The 18,517-nt window shown below is 40.8% G+C and overlaps 1 pseudogene; it reads right to left on the minus strand.

The window, feature by feature from the left end:
• Nucleotides 1–2,602: 2,602 nt before the first annotated feature.
• The window catches only part of LOC128127859 (DNA-directed RNA polymerase subunit beta'-like), a 29,886-nt pseudogene continuing 13,971 nt past the window's right edge, over nt 2,603–18,517 (minus strand).

Here is an 18,517-nt window from a genome sequence, read left to right on the forward strand (position 1 = left end):
ATTTCCATTGAGATACCTGAAGAAGGTATTAGTTGGTTCTCGCCTTCTTGAATCGATTCGAGTGGGATGATGAATCTATTTCTTCGCCTCTTTGCCAATAAATCAGAATTACCGTGGAGAATGGCCGGATATCTGAAATTAGAATGATCCGTACATGTCATTCGATTCAGTTCTAAATAATCAGGAATCCTATCTCCTTTTTGATTTTTACCAGAAAAATACGAACTAAAAAATTTGTGTCTCACTTGATTATTAGTTACTGAGGGGTTAGCAATATATCTTGGCTTGACAGAAAGAGAATAAGCGTTCATTTGATCTTGATCCTTGTGGATCGAACAAGGGCCTAGACTGTATCTCTAGGGCTCCCCTAATAATATCCATAAATGACTTGTTTTTTGTAAGAGATGAATATTACCATATGTAAATTCAGGTGCATGGTACACATCAGTATTCCTGTGCATTTCGCCTTCTGAGTCAGAATAAATATGTTTTCGAACCTTCTCTTTCAAACTCAAAGTGGAGGTTCTCGCGCGAATCTCAGCAATCACTTGTTCTGATTCTACATATTGATCGTTTTGAACTAAAAGAAAACTTTTGGGCGGAATACACACATTGTGTATAATATCTTCACTCTCAATAGTTACATACAAGAACATAGAAAAGCAGGATGTCCATGACGTGTACGTGTCGGATGAACCAAATCCTCGTTGAATTTATTTCTCCATTAGAAGGGGCTCGCACATGTTTTGTAGTACCCCTTTAAATACTCTGCCGGTATGAAAAGTTCTTAATGTTAATTGAGTGCCCGGTTCTCCAATAGATTGACCTGCAATAATACCTACGGCTTCTCCCAATTCGACCAGGTCGTCATGAGCTGGACTCTGGCCATAACATAATTGACAAATCCAAGATGTACTCCTACAAGTAAAGGGGGTTCGAATAGAGATTGGTTGTGCTCTAAAAGTTATGAATCTACTGACAAGTCCAACCCCAATATCTTGATTTCTAGTAGCAATACATCGCGAACCTATATATATATATATATATATATATATATATATATATATATATATATATATATATATATATATATATATATATATATCATCTGCTAATACACGGCCAATTAATGTTTGGATAAAAATCCTGTCCGTCATCATTCCATTTCGAGGACTTACAGAAATACCTCGAACGGTGCCACAATCTATTCGACGTACAACAATGTGTTGAACAACTTCAACAAGTCTGCGCGTGAGATATCCTGCATCTGATGTTTGGATAGCGGTATCCACAACCCTTTTACGGGCTCCGTAACAAGAAATAATGTATTCTGTTAAAGACAGTCCTTCGCGTAAATTGCTTTGAATGGGTAAATCAATCATTTGCCCTTGAGGATCCGACATTAATCCTCTCATACCTACTAATTGATGTACCTGAGATGCATTTCCTCTGGCTCCCGAAAAAGACATTATATGGACTGGATTAAAAGGATCGGTTATCCGAAAATTAGGATTCATTTCTTGTCGCAACTATTCACTTGTGGCATACCATATTTCGATCGATTGACGTAATTTTTCTACCGCGTGTACATTCCCATAATGATGGTGTTTTTCCAAAATAAATCTTTGTTGTTCAGCGTCTTGAACTAGTCATCTTTTAGAAGGTATTGTTAAAAGATCATCAATTCCTAATGAAATGGATGCGGCGGTAGCTTGTCGGAAACCCAGAGTCTTTACTTGATCCAGGATATGTGATGTATATCCTATTCCATAGTGATCAATAAATCGACTAATAAGCCGTTTCATGGTAGTTCCGTCTATCACTTTATTGTGAAAGACCTGAGTGGGCCGTTCTGCCATCAGTACCTCCATATTGCGCTGAGTAGAATTTTACAATGGGCTTGAGTCAGTGATTGGAAAACTTCCTTTTCTAGATCTTGATTGACGTAGAAATTCTGCACTTATGGTCCTAGTTAACCCGAAGAGGCTCGAATTCCCGTTGGTAGCATAGAATTACAACAGCCCTGCCAAAACCCCTGTATGGCTTCTTCTATTTCTTGATAAAGGGAAATATGACCAAGAGTGGTTCAAATATATATATAAAGAATTTCTTTTTTTATACTTCGTACTATTAGATAGTGTCCATAAATCTCATAATAGGTCCCCACAGATTCATAGTGAATTTCGATGGGAACTTCTCTTGCAGCAATAACACGTTGATCTAGTCGCCACCGCAGCCACAAAGGACTACCTAAATTGATTTGTTTTTGCCGATAAGCTCCAATTGCATCATAGGGATTACAAAAAAGGGTTCTTTTTTTGTATACTTATAGTTATTATCTTCATTTTGATAGTTTCTACGATTACATGGATTATACCTATTTACACAAATACCCCGATGATTTCCACTCGTTAAGACATAGAGTCCACTAAGAATATCATGAGTTGGTGCCGAAATCGGATCCCCAATAGTTGGAGACAAAAGATTCATATGAAAAAACATAAGTAAACGCGCCTCTGCTTGAGCCTCCAAAGATAAAGGCACATGAACAACCATTTGATCCTCGTCAAAGTCTACATTGAAGCCCTTACAAACTAATGGATGTAAACAAATAGCGCGCCCTTCCACTAAAACGGGGAGGAATGCCTGTATGCCTAATCTATGCAGAGTAGGGGCTCTATTCAGCAATACAGGATGGTCATCCAGAATTTCCTGAAGTATTTCCCATACAATCGGTTTTTTTTCCGAATTTGACTCTTAGCAACTCCTATGTTCGAAGCAAGATGTTTTCTAATTAGGTCACGAATTACAAATGCCTGGAAAAGTTCTATTGCTATTTCGCGAGGCAATCCACATCGATGTAATGAAAGTGAAGGGCCCACGACAATCACGGACCTCCCTGAATAATCGACCTGTTTACCAAGCAGAGTCTCGTGAACTCTTCCTTCTTTGCCTTCAATTACATCTGAAAGCGACTTGTAAACTCTATTATGATCATCCCTCATTGGTTGTCCGCAAATTCCATTATCAAGAAGTGCATCCACGGCTTCTTGTAGCAATTTTTCGTGAGATATTATTAATTCTTCTGGCGTAGCTATACTTGTTGTTAATAGATCTGTAAGAGTATTATTCCGATAGATAATTCTTCTATATATTTCATTAATATCCGAGGTCACTAGTTTATCCTCATCTATATGATAGATTGGTCTCAACTCAGGAGGAAGAATTGGTAATAGACGCAAAACCATCCATTTTGGTTCTATATTTGTTCGAATAAAATGCTTAGCCAATTCCATGCGTCTAAGCAAAAAATCTTTTCTTCTTCCAACTTTTCGATCTTCCCATTCGTTCCCTGTGGGTTCCTCTTCCTCCAATTCTTTCCATTATACCAATGAATAGTCTATAATAATTCCTAAATCTAGATTGGCTAATTGTTGTCTGATAGAACCTCCCCCGGTAGACATCTCTCGATTTTGAAATGTATCAAAGCTCCGGGTAGTAAAATAAATGGGGATCCTGTATTTCCAGGGTTGAATTTCATATTCTAATAAACCCCATAATCGTAAAAGAGTAGGTTTTTTATCTATGGGCCTAGCAAAATAAAAATTGGGATAGGATCTCCCCCCCCCCCCCCTCAAAATCGGACGTGAAAGTTTCCTTTCATCCGGTTCAAGTAGGTATACCAAAAAAAGAAAAAGAAAGGAGTTCTCGCTTTCAAATTCTAGAAAACTCCAAAAAGATCTACTCCTTACTCAAGTTTCCAGTGAAGACCAAGCAAAACTTCATGGATGCCGTCTTCCTTAATTATTTTTATTTAGATTTTATGAATTCTTTATTCAATTATGACATAAATGAAATGTGAAATTCTTGAGTAGTCTACTTCCCCTCGAATGATGAATCCCGTAATTCTTAATGAAAGAGAGTACCTTAGAATTTAGAAGGAATTTACTTGTCTATTGTACTGTTCCATTTGATGTTTTAGGTCCCGACTTCACCTCGACGGTTAGGCCACGATGCCCTTAAAGTCTATATGCGATAGATAGACTCTTGTAACCATGACATCTTTTCTATTTGCTTACTTAAACATAATTTCTTTCTAAAAAAGGAACTGCTTAATTCCACAAAAGAAAAGTCTTTTTTTTACGAGGTCTAACTATAAATTCTTATGAAATCGACCATAGATCAATTCCCTTTTTGGGGAGCGTCTTGAATACATCCCTAATTCTGAGCTTCATGTTACTCCTACCAAGAAACATGTCAGGTACAGGGCATTCCGATTGGATTAAATGGGATGACAGTTTCTTATTTCGAATCTGTTAGAACTAAGTTCTTTTAGGATCGTATGATTCTAAGCAAGATACAAAATAAGAACGTAATAAGAACACAAGTATTGCGCTGAATATGTCGAATGATTAATGCAATAACACCTCAGAAGAGCTCGATAAAGAACTTCAATATGTAGAGGCGTTTAGGGTTACAAGAATCAACGTAATGAAAAAACTTGTTAATATACGCATACATGCATGCATATATATATATATATATATATATATATATATATATATATATATATATATACTATAACCCTAACAATCAATCCAGATAACTATGTAACTAATCTAGATAGACACGGATGGACAGGCCCAATCCGGATACAAAATACTCAGCCCAAAACGCAACACAAATATACTCAACAATCTCCCCCTTTGCGTCCTTGGAGCAGAAACTTCATTCCTTCTTAACAACAGAAGGCTTCTTCACTATTTTAAACACCTTCAGTATAATGGCCAGAATATGATGTCGAAACGTAATATACCACCGAAGCATGTCTGTGAAAACAGATGCTTATCGACCAAAGCAAACAGAAACTTGTGTCTATCACCTTTAGTGAACATAACTGTCAGATTTGTTGAATCAATTTGCCCCAATTTCATTTTGTTCACGTCACTAGGCTTAGATGTCGGCTTCACAGTCGGCTTTCTGTTCATAACCTTAGCTATCTCCTGATCCAAGGTTGCTAGCTCTTGAATATAGGAGGCCAACATTCTTTTAATATGTTCAAGAATCGGCTCATACTCCCTAGAATTAGAGAGCAGAATGTTGTATAGCAGAATCCAGTTGTGTAGATTAAGGTTGGGAAGATCTGCCAGAGAGATAAAATACTCTGTGTTTTCTGAACCACGGTTGATCTTGAAATTGACATTAACGAATCTCCCTGTAGATAAAGGTTTCAGTACCTTGACTTTAGTAATTTTCTGTGCGCTCCATGTCAAGTACTGCGGTTGACCATTCTTCAAATAAAAATCTATCAGCTCCCTGTTAACCTTAGGATGTGGATATGGAACCTCAGCAGTTGCCTCAAAGCAGTGGAACGTGAATGCTTTTCTGGTTATGGACATGTCAAACTGCGAGTCTCTAGAGTTTTCACAGTCAAACGAAGCAACTGGTTCCACCCAATAGACAGATGGTAACTCAATCGCTTGATTGATAAGTGTATCTCTGTTCCACTCCGGAAAAAGAGCCTTCTTGCACTACAAGGCCTCTTCAACTTCCTTATTCTTCTTCTCCCTTTCTTCAGCCTCTCTGGCCACTTGCATAGTTTCATCCAACTCTCTGTCTCTCTTTTCCTCTTGAGAGCATCAGCAATCGTCTCTTCTTCTGTATCACTATCAGTTGCAATATGAATCTCTTTCTGTTTCAGCTTCAACTCAGAAACCGAAGCTAAATTAACCTTCGGTTCTGTTTTTACCTGTTGTGCACTACCCTCTCCCCCTTGTTTTGGAGGTATGAACCCCTCCGAAACACCCTTCATCTCACTAAGTATTGCAATGGCAAGGAGGAGTTTGGATTGAAGATGTTTGCGAATTGTCAAGGTTAGGATTGGATCATGAGCTTCCATCAAGTTAGTCATCATATCCTTAACATCTCCTGCACAACTTTTGTACACCGACCTATGAGTTTTTAACAAAGAGATTTCCTTCTCTGCCTGGGCTAGTTGCACCTTTTGTATATCAATAGTAGCCTTTTGTTTGACTAGTTCCTCCTTCAAAGCACTCTCTGTTGCCAGATTTGCAGTTAGAGCATCAAACCGAGAATCCATAGATTTTAAAAAGGAGGTGGTTTCTGTTTTAAGTTCAATACAAATAGCTTCAAATTTGTCAGTTTCTTCGTGAAGAGACTTTGAGAAGGAATCCACAGATGCTTGGTATTTTGCTGTATTGGTGTCAGCATGAGATTTCAAAGAGTCAAGGAAAATCTGAGTTGTATGAACAACCTCAGAAACTTCCTTGGTGGCCTTCTTACACGTAGAAGTGTAACGACCCAAAAATCACAACTAAAAATTTCTTTAAAAACATTGCTAAAATCATATTTATAAAAACTGTATCATAAGTCATAACATAATTTCTCGAGTATTAATTCAAAACATAATATCATTATCAGAGTCAAACATTCCCAGGCTAACTGACTTTAGTGTGTGCACTGCAATCTTCCCGAGCTCCTCTTTTGAAAATGAGTACCTAAAACCAAAACTGAAAACCGTAAGCACGAAGCTTAGTGAGCTCCCCCAATCTACCACATACCATACAATAACATATAAAGCACATACTGGGCCTTGCCCACTGCATCGGACCGAGGTCCGGACTAACTGGGACCTTGTCCCCTGCATCGGACCGAAGTCCGGACTAACTGGGACCTTGTCCCCTGCATCGGACCGAAGTCCGGACTAACTGGGGCCTTGCCCCCTGCATCGGACCGAAGTCCGAAAACTGACTGGGACCTTGTCCCCTGCATCGGACCGAAGTCCGGACTAACTGACTGGGACCTTGTCCCCTGCATCGGACCGAAGTCCGGACTAACTGACTGGGACCTTGTCCCCTGCATCGGACCGAAGTCCGGACTAACTGGGGCCTTGCCCCTTGCATCCGACCGAAGTCCGGAAACTGACTGAACATAGCGTAGCATAACATATCAACTAGCATAAACACATATACTGCATACTGCATCGGGTCGTTGCCCGGAACACATAACACATAACACATAACACATAACACATAAATCCTGTCTGAGCCACGAAGGCATGAAACATACTAACTACTGCATCGGACCGAAGTCCGGAAACTACTGCTAACTGAATGGGTCGGCATTGTGGCCTTAGACCCGTTCCTACTGGAAGGAAACTCACCTGAACTGCTGAGCTCTGCCGATAATTCTTTGGCTGCTGATCGACAATCCCCCGAGCCGCTGCTCCTTCAGCTCTCCGAGCTCCAAGAAGAACACAAACTGAAGTAGATCTCGGATCTACACCTCTCCTTTGAAGCAACCTTCTTGATCTTCAATTTCCTTCCAAGATTTCCTTCCTCCAAAGCTATTTCTCTCAAATGATGGAGGCTCCCACGGAATCTAGGGTTTATAGGTTCTCTAGGATGATATGGAGGCTGAGGGAGGGACATAACTCCCTTTAAATAGGATACAACTCCCAGAATTAGGGTTTTCCTCGCACAGACCGGACTCGCCGAGTCTCCTTGGCCGACTCGCCGAGTCGGTCACTTACTCCCCGACCCGGAACCCGCTAGGACTCGCCGAGTCGACCCCTAAACTTAGGGTTTTCTTTCCTTTCTTGGTCTTTAAAACTTTGGGTGTTACAACTCTCCCCCACTTAAATTAAACTTCATCCTCGAAGTTTGCTATGGCCAACTGCCCTGCGAACTGCCTCCAACTCTCTATCTGGGAAAACTAACACCCTCTTGTCCATCACTCCAGCCACTTACAGTGCTGGTCACTACTGTTGGTACATACTGAATCCTTCTCTTCTCCATAATTTTCTTAACGTTACTTCCTCTGAATGGAAATTCTATTACCCTTCATCCGCCTACCGGATGCACTGAGACCACCCTGGTCCAACTATTCTGCCAAAATCTGAGTTACCGGACTCCCACCGGTCACTACACTCCATCGCAAGCTCCTAGTCGCTCCCAGCGACTTCGGAAGATACTTCGACTATCTATAACTGTTCTATCCATCCTGCCATCCATACTGAATCGATGATGCTGGAACCAGTCTGCTTATCTCACTCCTGATTACTCAACTCCTACTAACTCGAGCCTTTCATCCTGAAGAAAAGCTACCTGCCTAGCTATCCTTACATATCACTTATACTTGGCAGAAGGGCTCAACTGTTCCTGCTGAGAGGGATTTGTCGTTTCCAAACCAACCAACTATACCGTCAGCACTTGCATTCCAACATAAATACTAATATTGTCCAAAACTCTGAAACTATCCAAACACTGAATTGCCTGCAATACTGAACATGCTTGAAACTCTAAACTTCCTGAAACACTGAGCTGCCCGAAACAGTGAACTGACTGAAGCACCGAGCTACCTGATACACTGAACTGCCTGAAACACTAAACTGCCTGATACACTGAACTGTTTGAAACACTGAGTTCCAACTCAATTGTGGAGTCAAAGGACTCCTTACTTAGTCGCTCCCACGACTTCTAAACGAAATCTTTCTCTGGAACTAGTTTCCACTAGTTATCCTGTCACTGTGGCTCTAACAACCTCCCGATCCACCGATCAGGTCCTTACGTCACATCCTGACATCATCAATTCCACGACTAACAATATGATGGCTCCCAGACTGACGGTAGCCCTTAACATACCCGAACCCCAACGGTCCACTGCTACTCTGATCTCATAACTGCGGTGACGATCTACTGGCAAATCGCCGACTTAACCATAACTGAACCATTTGGGAAATCCAGAATCTAACCCGTGGATTCCCATATCCTCACTACTGCACCCGAACTGGTAGGTACTACTGCTTTCCCGCGTCCAACAACGCGCTCATGCTGCCTACTAATCTGATAAAGGCTACGGCTACGCTCGCAGACTTACAAATCTCTAGTACTATCTGGCTGCTAGTGAATGCTACGGCTACCCCCGCAGACTTACAACACCACTACTACTATCTTACTGCTAGTGAATGCTACGGCTACCCCCGCAGACTTACAACACTCTACTACTATCTAACTGCTAGTGAATGCTACAGCTACCCCCGCAGACTTACAACACCACTACTACTATCTGATTGCTAGTGAATGCTACGCCTACCCCCGCAGACTTACAACATTCTACTACTATCTAACTGCTAGTGATTCCTCATCCTGATTTCTCAAAACCAGCCCTCAGTCTTTGAATACTGCATCATCCTCGACATCTTATATCCTTGATATACTTAGCGCTTCGTCGAGGAACTCTTCGGCTTGGTTCCCAAACCAACCGTCTACTAATCCAGATACAAGAAGCTATTGTTGGGAAGTTTCCAAACTCCCAACTCCTGAATCTACACAATCCTGCATGCTGACTCTGTCACTGGCTACTAATACAAAAACATCTCTTGCTAACCGTTCTTAGGATCCTCATTCCGACTCACTTGAGCCCTACAGGTGGTCCTCCAATCCTGGATTCCCAACCAGCTTCTAACCATCTCGATTACATGAACTAACTGCTGGGAAGGTCCTCGAACTCCCAATTCTAAACTTCTCAATCCATCAATCACTGTGCTACTATCATTTCTTCTCAGAGGCCGGGCACTCATTCTGGGTCTACGAGGCTCTTATCCTTGTATACTCGGAGGGTTCTCCCCCACTTAGATTCGGCTAGTTCCTTACTGCTCACTGGCCGAAAGGATTTCCAACCTTCCTTCCATTAAAAGGGCGATATGCTGTCCGTCGACGTTTACCCTTGCCAGTGCTCCTACTAACTCTGACCAGATCCGCACCCTTCTTGCTATCTAACTGAGCAACCTTCAATCCTTAACCATAATTGCTTAAGGGACTGCATTCTGAGAACCTACGTTTGGGGGTGCACATTCCCAACCCACTTCCTTACTGACCGTTAGCTACTCCACTGAAAACTCTGGATTATCACTACTGAGAATATAACTAGTCATTACCCGACTAACGCCTTCGGCAAGTAGTAAGGCACTACTGAATCTTACACATACATGTTACAGTCACCGCATCTGAAGTAACCTGATCTAGAGGGAACGACCTCCAATTCACCATTCTAATCCCATGGTATGCAGATGGCATAAAACTCCGTCACAAGCAGGTAATATAATACCCAACCCATATGCTTATTGACATCAATGCAGCAACATAACAATAATATCATGAATAATAATTGACAGGGAGGTAAAAGATACATACCTCCATCACTCAGCGCTGCTCGAAACCTTGCTGAAATCAACCGGAAAACTCGGCTCCGAGCCGTGGGCGCCCTTGCCCGGCCTCGGCAACCACTGGCGGTACTTGAAGTCCCAAGGGCAGGAGCTGGCACCTGCCCTGCTGTATACAAACTCGGACAGTGGGCCTTCTTGTGGCCCCTCTGACTACAATGGAAACATATCGGATCAAGTACCTAGGTGATGGTAATAATACAATCCCTGCTAAAATGGCCAATCTGGCCGCACTTGAAACATCCGGCATCGCCACCACTTCTACACCTGCATGCACCCAGGTGTGTCCTACCGCACTTCCCGCATCGACTGCGACTCTAATAGTCCCTCGTTCTCAAATCCGACCCCTTGGGCCTCTTACCCGAACCTGTGGCTACCTAAGTCTCATCCGTTTTCCTCTTCCCTTCCGACTCCCTACCCGTCTCTCGCTCCTGCATTACCCTGTTGACACCGCCCGTCGACTGAACAACAGCTGTCTGATCCTGGAGCTTCACAATCAACCTATCAGTGATCCTCACGACCATGTCGGGCAGATCCTTGCGAATGGATCGCGTAACCTCCTCTACTATCCAATCATGCAAAGGTCTCTCTTGGAGACAGGGTGCCCCACTCACTCCTGTCCCCTGATGGTCAAAACTAGAAATGGGATCTCCTTTCCCGATGGATCCTTGAACTCCATAAGAATCGGGGTCTAGACGAGCCCCAATCTGTCCTGAAACTATCCTGGCCTTAAAGGCCTCAAGATGACTGTCCATGAGCTCCACAATGGCCTCTCTAACTGAACCGAAAATCACTGGAGTCTGATCAACAATGTTGCGCGTGATCTCTGCAGAAATAAAGTTCCTCATCTGATCATCAAGCTGCCCGGCTCTAGAGCCTGAGCCAGATCACTCCCCGGCACCTGAACTGCCAACTGATATCTCGCGCAACGTCACCATGCTGAAAATATAACAATTTCGGATCAATTTACACACTACTGCTGAGGGATCTCTCACACACTCTACTAGTTCCCTGGTTTTGCCTTGGCCCCTCTTGAATCGAGCACGGATCCTCTGCTTTCAGTAGTACGGGCCCATACTACCTTCCACATCTATCCGTACTTTCCTCAAGAGTTACCTCAACTCCACCAAGTCCCCTTTTCTCTACTACTGATCTCTGCTACTCTCATCCTAGGCTTGCCCTAGGGAACCTCTGACTCTACCCAAACAGTCCTCAGCTGCTGAAGGCCTCCTTGTAATGCCAATTAGCCACCACCTGAATACCATCACATGCAATGAGGCTCGAATAATCCTTCGAGTAAAAGTCTCGTCCCTACAACGGTTGGACTCAGACAAGAGCTGCGCAATAGGGCCAAATCCAGCACTCTGAGATTATTCAACCCTGATCACATGTGATGTGACGTATTCACCTAATGGCTAACTCCCATCACTCAGAGTCCCACAAAGCACAAAGCAAGCAGCATTCGGATAAAGGAAACATACTCAGGCAAAATTATTCTCATAACAAGAAACTATACTAACATACAATGCTAAGCTCATACTATCAGGCATAACCTACACATGCTATCCTACTACTGTTTACTCATTACTAGCATGAAATTCTTATCAAGCTGAAAAACATAAAGCAGGCACATAAGGCATCATCCTAGATCCTTAGTCCTATTCTAGCATGCTGTTCTACTGGAACTGAAGCTGAAACTGAAACTGAAACTGAAACTGAAACTGAAACTGATACTGATACTGATAATCATAACGTAACTTGTATGGGTAATTTGGGAGTACTTACTTGAGCTCGGCTGACTGCATGCACCACACCGTTTTCTTTTACCAAAACTCCTTTCTTTCTGAATTCTTTTGCTTTACTAAAACTATTTTCTTTCTCAAAATTCTTTTTACAAAACTGTCTTTTCCTTTTGAAAACCTTTATACCAATCCCTTAGTTTCAGTTCAGACACACCCGAGGGTATGTCCGAATCCCTCAAACCAAGGCTCTGATACCAACTTGTAACGACCCAAAAATCACAACTAAAAATTTCTTTAAAAACATTGCTAAAATCATATTTATAAAAACTGTATCATAAGTCATAACATAATTTCTCGAGTCTTAATTCAAAACATAATATCATTATCAGAGTCAAACATTCCCAGGCTAACTGACTATGGTGTGTGCACTGCAATCTTCCCGAGCTCCTCTTTTGAAAATGAGTACCTAAAACCAAAACTGAAAACCGTAAGCACAAAGCTTAGTGAGCTCCCCCAATCTACCACATACCATACAATAACATATAAAGCACATACTGGGCCTTGCCCACTGCATCGGACCGAGGTCCGGACTAACTGGGACCTTGTCCCCTGCATCGGACCGAAGTCCGGACTAACTGGGACCTTGTCCCCTGCATCGGACCGAAGTCCGGACTAACTGGGGCCTTGCCCCCTGCATCGGACCAATGTCCGGAAACTGACTGGGACCTTGTCCCCTGCATCGGACCGAAGTCCGGACTAACTGACTGGGACCTTGTCCCCTGCATCGGACCGAAGTCCGGACTAACTGACTGGGACCTTGTCCCCTGCATCGGACCGAAGTCCGGACTAACTGACTGGGACCTTGTCCCCTGCATCGGAATGAAGTCCGGACTAACTGGGGCCTTGCCCCCTGCATCCGACCGAAGTCCGGAAACTGACTGAACATAGCGTAGCATAACATATCAACTAGCATAAACACATATACTGCATACTGCATCGGGTCGTTGCCCGGAACACATAACACATAACACATAACACATAAATCCTGTCTGAGCCACAAAGGCATCAAACATACTAACTACTGCATCGGACCGAAGTCCGGAAACTACCGTAACTGAACGGGCCGACATTGTGGCCTTAGACCCGTTCCTATTGGAAGGAAACTCACCTGAACTACTGAGCTCTGCCGATAATTCTCTGGTTGCTGATCGACAATCCCCGAGCCGCTGCTCCTTCAGCTCTCTGAGCTCCAAGAAGAACACAAACTGAAGTAGATCTCGGATCTGCACCTCTCCTTTGAAGCAACCTTCTTGATCTTCAATTTCCTTCCAAGATTTCCTTCCTCCAAAGCTATTTCTCTCAAATGATGGAGGCTCCTACGAAATCTAGGGTTTACAGGTTCTCTAGGATGATATGGAGGCTGAGGGAGGGACATAACTCCCTTTAAATAGGATACAACTCCCAGAATTAGGGTTTTCCTCACATAGACCAGACTCGCCGAGTCTCCTTGGCCGACTCGTCGAGTCGGTCACTTAGTCCCCGACCCGGAACCCGCTAGGACTCGCCGAGTCCCTCCTTGGACTCGCCGAGTCGACCCCTAAACTTAGGGTTTTCTTTCCTTTCTTGGTCTTCAAAACTTTGGGTGTTACAAGAAGCAGACTCATTCACAGCCTCTATAGATTTATCAATGGCATCAGTGTACTGTTGAAGAGCCATCTCCAAAAATGCTTTAATAACCACACCACCATAGGCTTTACTATCGGCAAGCAGTTTATCTAGCTTTTCATGAATGTCTTGGATCTGCTGACTTGTGACACAAGTAGTAGTTGTATCTTCTGATGGAATTCGATAAGGGCTGTAGTAAATAGAATCAAAATCCTCATCATCTCCCCAAGAGTGATAGCAGAATCGGAGGATTGGGTTGGTGAAGGTGGTAAGTTGATAACTGGAGGTTCATGTTGGATTAATGTCTAAGTCCATAACTATATTTGGTAAGACTTGACCCGACCCGGCATGGTCCATTTGGGTTGCATACCATCATGCACTTGGATGAGAGAAATAAGACACTTATGGTTATTAATATATTATAAGTTCTAGTATATTAATAATAAGAATAATAAGATTATTTAATTAGTATTGATCAAGAATTAATCTAGGATTAATTAAGTGATCAAAAGAAGACTAATTAAATATATGGGTTGATTGTGTAAATCATCCATACTTGTATAGTGGGCTAATGCTCCATGGATAATCAAGTTGGGCTAAAACCCATAGGATGGTCCATGGATGCTCCATGGTGTATTTGTACCCATGGATCCAAGGAAATGGAAAGTCATGACAATTAGGGTTTACCCTAATTGTAACACTATATAAAGATCTTATTCTTGACAAAATTGGCCACTAGTATTATTCTAGAGAGGGCTAGCCGATTTTGATAAGTGTAGAATTCTCTCAAGTCATTCCAAGTGTTTTGATGATTGTGATTCCATTTGAGGTGTCACACTTGGGGCACTAGGCACTCAAGCTTCATGAAGACTTTCTACATCAAAGAGGTATGTATTCTATCTTGCTATAGTTATTGTTTTGTATGCTAGATTAGGATAATACCTTGGAAGTTCTTATTTGCATGTATAATAGAGAAAACATAGATCCAAGGTATTTAGGGTTGCATGTACACTTAGGAGTGTTAGAATGCTCAAATCCCAACAGTGGTATCAGAGCCTAGGCTTGTTTTCTTGTTATACCTGCAATAGAAGCTGAAAAAACGAATCTGGTGCTGTCTGATCATCAGACTCGGCGAGTCCATCAGAGGACTCGGCGAGTCCATACCTAAAAAGTGATGAATTCGATCCAACTCGCCGAGTTGGTTCATGCACTCGACGAGTTGGACCCCCAGACAGCATATTTTCGAGTTTTTTGGCTAGAAATGGACTAGGAACATTACCCTAAGTTGTTTTTGATCTTATAAACTTGTTTTTGATGTGGTAATGTTCATGCTAATCCATTTTCAAAGATAATTGTCAATAGATTCATGTTTTGTATTAGTTTAAGGTTTAGACTAATTACATGAAAAAGTTTGATTTGAATTATCTTGTTCTTATGAGTTGCTTAGATTAATAGAAATGTTGAGTGAAATAGTTGTTTTCAATCCATTTTAATCTAAGAGTTGAGTATAAAATGTGTTTGAGTAACTTGTCCTCAAGTTACATGAAGAGTCACATTAAAGACTCATAAAATTCATAAAAGTTGGCAATGGTTACAAAATGAAGAGTCTTGTGTCATTGAATAACTTTTTATGACTCCATAACTTGTCCTCAAGTTATGGAAGTTCAAGAGTCACTTCATTAAAGAAAAATATGTAACCATAATTAAATCCATAAGTTATAAAATAAAGAAAAAGTTAGTTCTTTTATTAGTTTAAAGTCTTCCATAACTTGTCCTCAAGTTATGGAACTTGAAGAGTTTTTGGATTAAAACTACTTTAAACACATAAGTTATGGAATTAATTAGTTTTGAGTAGTTTCAAAACTTGCCCTCAAGTTTTGGAATTTGAAAAGTTTTCAAGTATGAATACTTTAATTCCAAGTTAGCCCTTAGAATTTTAAAAGTTAAAATTCAACCCTTATACTTTATAATATTATAAGTTAATAATATATATATGTATAAGAGTAAAGTCAGTCTTACCGCTAGTACGCCTCATTCACGAATCCGGTCTATAAGGTGGGTATAAGGTTGTTGCCTATAAAATGGCAACTTAATGGGTGTCCACTCTCACCCACCGCTTGCTTGACTGGTGGAGGGTCGTTAGCCGAACGGGTTTGACAGGACTAGAATTTTCCCTTCATTAAAAGTATTAATGAAAATACTAAGTAACTAAACTCTTAATAATACCCAATCTTAGTTACTTAGGAAAAATGTGAATAAGGTGTTAATCCATGAAATTACACTTTACACTTTGTCTAAGTCGTTAGTGGAGCGTGTGTGGTTAACCGACACACTAACTTGGACTTAACAAGGTAGGTAAAGGGTGACTTAATATTTATCATAGTATCGATGGAGCGTGTGTGGTTAACCGGCACATCGATTGAGGGGTAATTTATTAAGGGTACCAAGTGATTTGCATGGTTACTTCACACCTCATTTTGTGATCCTCGGCATCCCAGTCACAAAACTTGGAGGGCACACTCGAGATTGAAACATGCCTTTGAACAGTTCAATGAATCTCAAAGATCTAGGAGTTTCAAAACCAATTAAAACCTAATGATACATTTCGTTTATCTTGGTGGAAATTGGTGAATCGTCATTCACCTACCTTCAAATATTTTATAGCTTGGATTACGGCATACCTCTTCTAAGTTATAAAATAGTTTGTTGGGTCCTAGCCTTAATATTTCATATTGGGTGTCATATTAAGGACTTAAGATCAACTATCTTGAATATCTCCCAAAAGATGTCTGGTTTAGACATTTATGATCTTCCCAAATCTCTTGAAACAAGGTTTCCTAATGAAGATGATGTCCCAGGGATATCATACTTCTTTCTCCTCCTCCAATTATTCTCCCTAACCCATAAGTTCTTGAAAAATTTAAGGTCACTCAAGCCCTATTGGCAAGGCAAGGTCAAGGTGTGGTCACATCTTGGAGATGTAGTCACATATTGACAAGCCGGGAGAGTTGGGTGTCAAAGTCTTGAGAAAGTTGGTGGTTCAATCACTTTCTAAGTCACATAGTGAGTTCCTTTAGGACACCTATGAAACAGACTATGACAAGACCCTTAATGATCTTATCTATTTGCTAAGATCAACTTCCTAAAACTTTATGGACATTGACAATGATGACATTGGATATCTAGTAAAGCATTCTCTTCCCAATGGAAAGGGATCGGCCATAGTCAACTCGGTTGACCAAATGGTAAAGAGAAAAGCTAAGTCTGTGATAGTCCTGTGTATCTTTATCAAAGGGTCCATATGTTTATATTGCCAAAGAAAGGGGCATTGGTTGCAAAGCTGCCAAATTTACCTAAGGATGTTAAAGTCAATAAGTTTGACTTTACTTCAGGTAAAGTCCACTATCTAACTCTGTTAAGTTTCTATTATGAGATTCTTGATACATGATGTGACTGGGTCACATGGTGATGTTTTAAGAATCAAAGAAAAGTGAAGAAACTTAAAGAAAGAATATGCTGAATCTGATGGCGTAGATGGATTTCTATCGCATAGTTTAAAGATCGGATTCTTGAGCTACTTCTTAGGAGTTATGAGATATTGCTTAGGAATAGTTAACAACAAGTTTTCATATGGATTGTAAGGATAGTTTTTCCGCAAAGTTTTAAAATAAAAGAAAATTTTTTGATTTTATTTATTTTAAAATATCCTTACAATGGCATTTGAGGAAAAATTGTTGCTTATATGATTCCATTAAGAGCAAGAGTGGAAATATGAAATTGATTCTTTCATTTGTGGTAATGTCTAGATTTACCAAATAAGGAAAGATTCTCATCACCCAAGTCTCAATTGGACCGGAACTTGGAATCATGCTAGTTGTATAGCATGATGAATGAGAACTTTCAAGTTTTGGAAAAATTAAGACTAATTACTTATTCACATGGATGTGTGAGTCAAGTAAAGGACTAAGGGATCGAGTACACATTCTTGTGCACTGATTAAGTCCACCACAAAAGTTTGATAAAACTATTCGTCATGATTTACTTAAGTTCAGTAAATATGATTATACTTACAAGCTTAAGTGTAACTCTGAGACATTGGAAAAAGGTTCCAATGTATGGCAAAGCGAATAAGAATAATTAATTTAGGCAGAAGGATAAAAGTTTCTCCAATCTGAAAAGATGGGAGAGTACTTTAGTATCAGCTTTTGTGATCATCTTAATGATTAAGAAACCATATCAAAATTAGTTCTCTAAGGAAATCTTAGTGCATTCTTATGATTAAGAAGAGGATCTTGAATTGTTGAAATGGTTAAATCAAGAAGATGAGTCATACTTCGTTCCAATACAAGTCTTAGAGTCATACTCCAAGATTGTAACTTGAGTAACATGTCTCAAAAGAAGGTTTAAAACACTTGTCAAATGTAAGAGTAAAAGTTTTCTACTCTTGTACATTTGAAATTGGTAAGTTGTGATGTTTTGGATAAAACAAAGACCAACTAAGGCCAATTGTGTGAAGTGTTTGTCTTGATTAGAATCCACACTATCTCTTGGATATTTGACAAGGGAGTCTTATAGGTCAAGAGGACAGTGGGAGTCTTAAAGGTCTTGAAAGTCTCAAGAACTAATCAAGAATAAAACCTGAAGTTCTTCACTAGCACACGACTTGAGGTTTATAACCTATCGTGTTGACATATTCTGTGCCCATTCCAGTTAAAGTTGACTTTGCATATGAGTTCTTAGAGTTCTCAATGTGTTGCATAACAACTTGGAAGCAATGGTAGGCCCTTGAGCTGCCAGGTGGCAAGAAATTAAGATTGAGTTCAGTCCATATGAGTTTGGATTTGTCATTATCCTTGTCTTGTGACTA

Source organism: Lactuca sativa, chromosome 1 (genome assembly GCF_002870075.4).
Source record: "Lactuca sativa cultivar Salinas chromosome 1, Lsat_Salinas_v11, whole genome shotgun sequence".
Taxonomy (NCBI): domain Eukaryota; kingdom Viridiplantae; phylum Streptophyta; class Magnoliopsida; order Asterales; family Asteraceae; genus Lactuca; species Lactuca sativa.